Genomic DNA, 8,890 nt, shown 5'->3' on the forward strand with positions numbered 1-8,890 from the left:
TTTTTAGCGCAACGCAATCTGACTTTCAGTAATCCCTACAAGAGAAAGGCCCTGACTAAATTAACCTATACGTTTCACAAATCACTTACCTCACAAAAATCTTCGTTACTCGAACTACTGCAATACAGCGACCGCCACTACTGCCAGCTAAATAAAAGATTCAAACTACGGAAGGCACTAACTACTGATAGGCATACTTAGCAAATGAAAGATTTTAATAAAGAACAAACAATGTATTTACCTTAATAGTCATAATATATATAGCAGTTCACGCCATCCAGTCTTACAAATTTCAAAACTCCGCCATTTCTCTCCCCACATCCACCACTGCTGGCAGCTCACCTCCAACTGCGCAATGCTACGCGCTGGTAACAGCCAACTGCCCAACACTACAATGGCAGACAACAATGCAAACTAGCCACAGACTGCACACAGCACAGCCAGTGATTTTCGTACAGAGCGCTACGTGGCGTTACCAATATAAAAACCTAAACAGCCTACTTACAGGGTGTTCATAAACCTCACGCGGTATAATCGTCTCTCAAAGTATCAGTAAGACTGTTGAAGACTTCCTTTACGCCTTAAAATTTGAATTTGCTCTTGAAGCATCGTAGTTACTGTCTTTTATCCAACATGCAATTGTCTAGTGGCTAAGCTAATCCTTTCCATGATTCCGGACTCCATTGAACTCTTGCTGAAATTACATATACCATTTTCCGCATTTTTTCTTTGTGTTTTTTTTTTTTTTTTTTTTTTTTTTTTTTTTTTTTTTTTTTTTTTTTTTTTTTTGCTATGTAAGGAATATTTACAAGTGAATTACTAGATATTTCGTTGTAAATTGTCACCACAGGTTCAAAGTGCTTTTATTTTTATTGTTTTATTGTTCTGCAGCTAGTGGACAGCGACAACAAATTTCCTTTATTAAAGCTGTGAATCACGATTTAACGTAATTTTTAGAAAGTATGAGTGGTAAAGACTTAAAATTTTCAGAGTTTTTACTGAATATAAAGTTATATTTTTCATCTTAGCCTTTGCAACGTGTCAAAAAATAAAAGGCTAATAGCGACACAAGGTGGTGAGACATGTTTTAATTTTTCCTGATATAATTGTTATCTGAGAAATAATTACCAATACCTCGAAATCCTTTTGACAATTTGTGTCAAACATGACCATCGTTCTACTGCAGAAAAATTGTCTTTATAGCGCATGAGGTGTACGAGAAAGTGTTCTTCAGATTTAACATGGCAAGTGTAGGAGAGCCTGGACACTGCCTTGGATTTCACAAAAACTGAGCGAGAAATTTATCATGCCCACTTCGAAAGAATAACCTTGACGTTCGAATACACTGACTCACGATAACTAGATGGTGATTTGATTTCTAATATTCCATATGGTTCAACTTCACTTAGTGGACGTACAGCGGTGTAGGTGCAGTGTCGTATGATTCTTAATGGTCGTCGGCTGAATACCATGAAGTCTCCCGTATACTGCGGCTACCGGCCTGTCTCTGAATTTTTGTCTACACTTTATCATAAAACACCAGGGCCATGTACGCGCGCATTTTTCCTAGTCGCATACAGCGGATAATGTCACACAGCGTTTTATCGGCGGTAGGCTGAAGGTGGAGGGAGCAAGAAATGTGATGCGTTGCGAGGTGGACGGCCGGAGGAAGTGGACCCCGATGATCCGCCAGCGATCCGTCACCGGAGCCCTAATTAAATGAGACAATGGCGGACGCAGGTGACAAGAGATAACGGAACGGCGCCGTCCTTTGTGCGGTGGTGGGTGCAACGCGGAGCTACCAGGTACCAGGGACCAGGTACAACGGCTGCTGAGGCCCGCTGTTAATTAACAGGCCCGCGGTTCGGCTGGGCGCGCCTTTATTAAACTGCAGGCAGCCGCGTGCTGACCCTCTGGTACCACACGTCCTTGCTGGCCACTCCCCCCTCTGGCCCCCCGTCACCGCTGCACGCGAGGTAGCTTGCTCTCGGCTAAGCCGACAGTCTGTATATTGCGCCCTGCGAAGTATCTAGTATCCTGCGGCTCGACGCACGCGAGCGAGTAACGGCCACGCGTGGTCGTAGCGAAAGCGTGGATTCAGCGATAATCGCTCAGCAGTAGGCGCCTGGTAGCCGACCATGAAGCGCGTAGATAGAAGAAAGCAAGCAGTGTTCGCTTATTACGTTTATGAACACATTAAAAAAGACAATAGAACGTTTTGCATTCGCCCAATGGTTAGTTCACAGCTGCTGAAACGAAGAGTTCGTGATGCTACAGATTTAAGATAAGATGAAAGTAAATTTTTAATTTTCGGATCAATATACTGTCATTTGATGAATGATGAGTAAAACAACAGCTGTAATGTTAACTGCTCATCTTTTCCAGACAACTGGGTAGTGCCTGTACTCTAATTGATCTGCATTATCAATACAGAATAGGCGAGACAGCACTGTGTAAAATAGTAAGGAAAGTTTGTAAAGCTGTGTGGAAGTCTTGCACGAAGAGTGAGTAGCGTAACTCATAGAAGAAAGGTGGCTGAAAGATGCCAGGGGGTCTGAATACCATGCTATGTGATCTGGACAATGGAATACCATCAATGAGAAGAAGAAGGGTACTTAACCGTAGAAGAAACGTTTCCGCTGAATATTTGATAGATAATGCTGTCAAAGAACTATGGAAAACAAATTAATATAATGTAGACTTTCACGACCGGAAATTTTATGTCCACTATGATTATCCGGGCTGTTATGCTGGATGAATTTTGTCTCAATTCCCAACGTTTCGTCTCCGTCTGCGGGAGACATCTTCAAGGGGGTCTGTAGCTCGATGGAAGGTCCAACACACCCGCTGGCTCGCTACTGACTGTGTGTTGGACCTTCCATCGAGCTACAGACCCCCTTGATGATGTCTCCCGCAGACGGAGACGAAACGTTGGCAATTAAAACAAAATTCATCAACCGACCACGGCATAACAGCCCGGATAATCATAATGGACAAATTAATATAAATGTGGTCGACAACCCTCTTAATGAACACTGAATCAATATATACCCGAATGTGAAAGACTATTTTATTTATATGGCTATCAAAATGGGTGTACTTGTGTATTTTGTGGCAGAAGTAGAATAAAGTTCTCGTATTGATTACACTAAATCAGCAGAGATAACAGAATTTTAACTGTTATTCTTTGCAGAAGATTTGTTCATGCAGACGAAAAGGCTCTCCGTAGGGATCAAATCATTTGCTGGTTAAGTGCTATTGCAAATTTTAACGGACACATTCGAGCGAAAACGCCACGTTTAGATGACAAATAGAAAACAGTTTAACAGTGATGTTTACCTGTACCATTTCTCTTCTTATTCGGTTGGGCACCAAAACCTTAACGAACCTTTACACAGACTTGACGCTAAGCAACTCTCTTCTTGATACTACCACGATACTCGTTGCGAGATGTGTCCCACTATTCATGACAGTTTTTCACCGCTTCATTGGCCAATTCCATCCATGGCAGACAGACAACAGCTGTTGCTGGGATTTCGAACAGTGTGCAGTGCCCCAGTCACCAAAAACGAATGCTAGTTCGCGGCGATCGGCGAGATCACTGCAGTGCAGCACTGGTTGGTTGGTTGGTTGGTTGATTTGGGACGACGGGACTAAACAGCGAGGTCATCGGTCGCGTCGGACGAGGGAAGGAGGTGGAAAGAAATCGGCCGTGCCCTGTCAAAGAAACCATGCCGGCATTTGCTTGAAGCGATTTAGGGAAATCGCAGAGAACCTTAATCAGGATGGCCAGACGCGGGATTGAATCGTCGTCCTCCCCAATGCGAGTCCAATGTGATAACCACTGCACCACCTCACTCTGTGCAGCAGTGGCAGGCGATCACAATTCTCTCGCCGCCTTTGCACAGGGGGGATTCGCGGCGAGCTGCCGCGGTGTGCGCCGCTCCATCGTTTCACATGCCCTGCATAAACGCACCAAAAATGACGCTGCGAGCTCCGATAATAAATTGCTCGTGTGCATCGAGCATAAGGCTTTTGTGGTTGCTTAGTCCTTTAGAGATGAAGCATGTTGTATTGCGAGCAGTCAAGGAGAAGTGACACAGAAATCTAAACGCTATGGCTAGTCGCTCCAATCACTCTTCTCAGTTTCATGATGTGCTCTTAATTTCTTGACTTTTAACGTTGCATTGCCTTCAAAAGAACTCCAGTTTCATCCCATTTGTTCTCTTCTCAAAATGCTTTATTTCCAACACACACTGCTGACCATTAACACTGCCATACCATGGAAGCGGCATGCAATCAGCGTCAAATTGGAATATGTACATTACATGTTTCGGTAAGCAAAGGATCTGACAATTCTGAACATCCGTACAAAGTAGGCAGTAGTAACGCGATCTACATTATGTGTACCCTGAGGTGTCAAAGTCATGGGAAAGCGATATTCACATCTTTAGATGGCGGTAGCATTGCGCACAGAAGGTATTAAAGGATAGTGCAATGGCGGAGCTGTCATTTGTACTCGAGTGATTCACTCGAAAAGGTTTCCTACGTGATTACGGCCGCACGGTGGGAATTTACAGACATTGGATGCGGCAAGGTAGTTGGAGAAAATGGTTCAAATGGTTCTAAGCACTGTGGGACTTAACATCTGAGGCCTTCAGTGCCCTAGACCCAGAACTAATTAAGCCTAATCAACCTAAGTACATCACACACATCCATACCCGAGACAGGATTCGAACCTGCGACAGTAGCAGCAGCGCGGTTCCGCACTGAAGAGCCTAGAACCGCTCGTCAATAGTATGCCGAGAATAGCAAATGGCAGGTATTACCACTCACCACGAGCAACGCAGTGGCCGACGACCTTCATTTAACGACCGAGAGCAACGACTTTAGCGTAGAGCCAGTGCTAACAGACAAGCAACACTGCGCGAAATAACCGCAGAAATCAATGCTGGACGTACGACAAACGTATCTGTTAGGACAGTGCGTCCTCGTCTGCCGTTAATCGGCTCCAGCAGCCGACGTCCGACGCGAGTACCTTTACTAACAGCATGTCATCGTCTGCAACACCTCTCCTGGTCTCGGGACCACGTCGGTTGGACCATAGACGACTTAAAAATCGTAGCCCCGATTTCAGTTCGTAAGAGCTGATGGTAGGGTTTGAGTGTAGCGCAGACCCCATGAATCCATGGACCCAAGTTCTCAACAAGGCAGTGTGCAAACTGGCAGTGTCTCCATAATGGTGTGGGCTTTGTTTACATGCAATGGTCTGTGTCCTCTGATCCAACTGAACCATCTCTGACTGTATACGGTTATGTTCGGCTACTTGGAGACCATTTTCAGCCATTCGCGAACTTCATGTTCCCAAACAACGAAGGAATTTGCATGGATGATAGTGCGCTATGTCGTATCATTCTGGACAATTAGAGCGAAAGATTGGGCCATCCCATAGAACATGCATAATCGAGAGGTCAGTTCGAACACGAAACCCTGCACCGGCAACACTTTCGCAATCATCGACGGCTATAGCGGCTGCATGCCTCAATATTCCTGCAGAGGACTTCCAATGACTTGTTGAGTCCATGACACGTCGAGTTGCTGCACTACACCGGGAATAAGAAGTTCTGGCATGATATTAGAAGGTATCAAATGACTTTTTTCACCACAGTGTATAATTGTGCAAAGCATTCCTCACTCAAAAATTGCATTCGATCGGTAGTTCTTTGCAACAAAATCTTGTGACGCCTAACGTAATAAGCAGAAATGTATGCCAGAACGTGTCGTAATTCGACACCGGAAGGGCAGTTGTCTAATGAAAAGGCGCATTATCGCCTTCTGATATTACTAATTGCGTCATTCGGGATCCCAGGAGGTTCATGTGAATACGTAAACGATGTGTTCAGAATATCCCTACTCAGCAACATGCTGGATTTCAGAGGCCCGACGCGGCTAGCGCTCTAGATGACAGTCCTATTGTTCATTGGTCGTACAAAATAGTACAGCCACGTCATGGACCATGAGTCAGGAGTAGAGTATCGACGCCGACAGTGCGACAATGTGTGGAGTACCGCGGATTCTCAGCACGGACACTGCTCATCTCAAAAGAGGAAATGGTGCCATTCCAGAGCCCAAAGTCTGTTCCCTCGTAAAGAGAATCCGCGAAAATGGTCGCCGTGCTGCCGCAATACTGTATTTGCTAAATACTTAATGTGTCTATCAAACGTATAAAAATTAAAAGAAATAAATCATTTTCCTTCTCTTGCTATGGCATTTCTTCGCTCGGTGATTTCATTTAAAATGCCTTCAGTGACATAAAAACAGATATTTCGTCATGGCTATTATGACTGAAGCTCATATGTTAGGTGCATATTTTCCAGTAATACGTAGTCTTCAAAATATTTTACATTTTGCTTTTTAATTTCATTGCAGTGTGGAATTACAACTCTAATTTCAAAATTTACAGTAACATTTGGTTCGTTAACCACATCTGAGACGCCTTTTCCCTAAGCCTAACAACTGTGTCGTTCTTACGCAGCTAACTGACTAACTTCAGCAGATGTAATGCCCCTAAACTTACTGTAGTCCTTGAAAATAGAGTTGTAGCCCTGAAACGCATTTCCGTGTACAGAGGAATACCCCCCTTTTGTTTAAAAAAAGGAAAATTCTACAACTCGGTTACTTGACCATCGTCATAGACGATATGACGCGATATGGCTCGTGAGCTGTCGTATGACGTCCGACTCTTCGCATGTGTTGCACCTCTATGCGAATTGACACTTGTTTGCTCTCTTCGGGTTTTTGTCATTTCAACCTGTTTTCAATTCCGCGCCCATTTCATTTTTCGATTTTTCGGTATACATTTTCACAGGTCTGCTGTGTGTGTGTGTCTGTATGTGTGTGTGTGAGTGTGTGTATACGTGTGTGGATCTCACAGGAGAGGATAGGGGGATTGTTTCCATGTGTCATACCTTAAATGCTAGAATATTCTGAGTGGACTGCGTTCGAATCCCCTCCACAGCTATTATAACCTATATTTAAAGGCTGTACGCTGAATGATAGCATGCTAATAGCTACGTTGTTTCTTCGACAAGAGCATAATCGGATTCCTCATTTATCCTCGTCTAATTCAGCTTCTCTCCCCGCAGGTTTCTTCTCCCCCGTAGGTTTCCCATTCATTTCTCTTTGGCATTTGATCGGTAGGATAAAAAGTCTATTGTAGTCTATTTTTGTGCCTCTGCGCTAATTCTTTTCATTCTAACTTTGTTTTTACATACTGAATTATGGCTTCCCTCTTTATAATAAATTTCAGCGTTCGATTTTCTTTTGTAGCCTCTCTTCCTCGTGCCCTCCGCCCCCCTCCCCCCGTCCACGTTCATTAGTATTCCTTGTTTAAAATATAGTTTTTCCTGTTTTCAGGTCATTAATGTCTGTAGTTTTTCTTATAGAAAATATTGTACACGAAAATATGAAGACGTTTTAGAGTTACCCCATTCGTCGGTTCACACTACGTAATGATTTGGTTCCGTACGAGCTCTTGTTAACACACTGTAAAAAATAAATATCTATATCTATGGCCCGAAAACAATATTTCGGTATGTCGTGGAGGGCACTTTATGTATCACATTTATGTCCCCCTTTCTTGTTCCAGTCACGAATGTTTCGCACGAAGAACGATTGTTGGCAGGCCTCTGTCTGAGCCAAAATCTAATTCCGTTTTTATGGTCTTTTTTCAAGATACACGTAGGAGGAAGCAATTCATTGGTTGAATCTTATAGTAAAGTGCGCTCTCGAAAGTGTAACAGCAAACCACACGGTGATTCAGAACTACTGCTTCCCAGCGTCTGCCACTGGAGATGGCTGCGCATTTCTGTGACGCTTTCGCGTTGACTAAATAAATCTGTAACGAAACGTACTGCTCTTCTTTAGATCTCCTGTATTTTTTTCTATCTATCGTACGTGGTATGAATCTAAAACTGATGAGCAATATCAGCGGGGCACAACTTTTATAAACTACGTCCTTCGCGAGTGGACTACAACAACTAAGTATTCTTCCATTAACTCAGCCCGTCCGCCTTATTAGCTGCGCAGTCAGCGTGGAGTATTGCTAGTTGAAGGAGTCCGGGTTCGATTCCCCGCCGGGTCCAATCCTTACTTTCGTACTGTCATAATTAACATTACTGTTGAGGTGGCTGAATGGACACGGCCCGTAAATCTATAAATTTAAGTAAACAAATAATTCAGCCTGCTACCTGCCGTAGTCGCAGTTGCATTTTATGATCGTTCCACTGCAAATCGCACCGTGCGCGTCCTCCTATATATCTCAGGGGTGTGATTGCTTGCAGCGATTGTTCTGGAATCGCGTAATCATACAATAGTGGGTCTTTCTATTACCGCGCAATACGTTACATTTGATTGTCAACTGCTGATCCATGCACCGATAGTCAATCCTCTACAGATCTACCAGCATTTCGCTACAGTTATCTAGAGCCGTGATTACTCTATATACAACAGTACCATCATCCAAAGGCCACATAGAACTTCTGACGCTATCCGCATTTGTGTTCGGAAATCCCCGTTACAGACTTCTAGGAACTGTATAGGGGAGTGAGTTGATAACACACATCAAAAAAAGTTTTACATCACCCCGTATCCCAGAACTCCTCAAGATAGACGTTGACTGTGGCTATTGTGTCACAGACCCAGTCACTTTGTTCAGATATGTCACTAAACCCGCCCAACGATGTAAACAACCGTGCATGAGCAGCGCCTATTAGACGGAGGGGGTCAGACAGCCAATCAATTCCAGTCATTCCACCAGGAAGGAGGTCCACAGCCCGTATTGCCTAGACGGTCAATACCGCGATTCGATCGCGTCCGCATTGTTACTTTG

This window comes from Schistocerca serialis, chromosome 2, assembly GCF_023864345.2.
Source record: "Schistocerca serialis cubense isolate TAMUIC-IGC-003099 chromosome 2, iqSchSeri2.2, whole genome shotgun sequence".
Lineage (NCBI taxonomy): Eukaryota > Metazoa > Arthropoda > Insecta > Orthoptera > Acrididae > Schistocerca > Schistocerca serialis.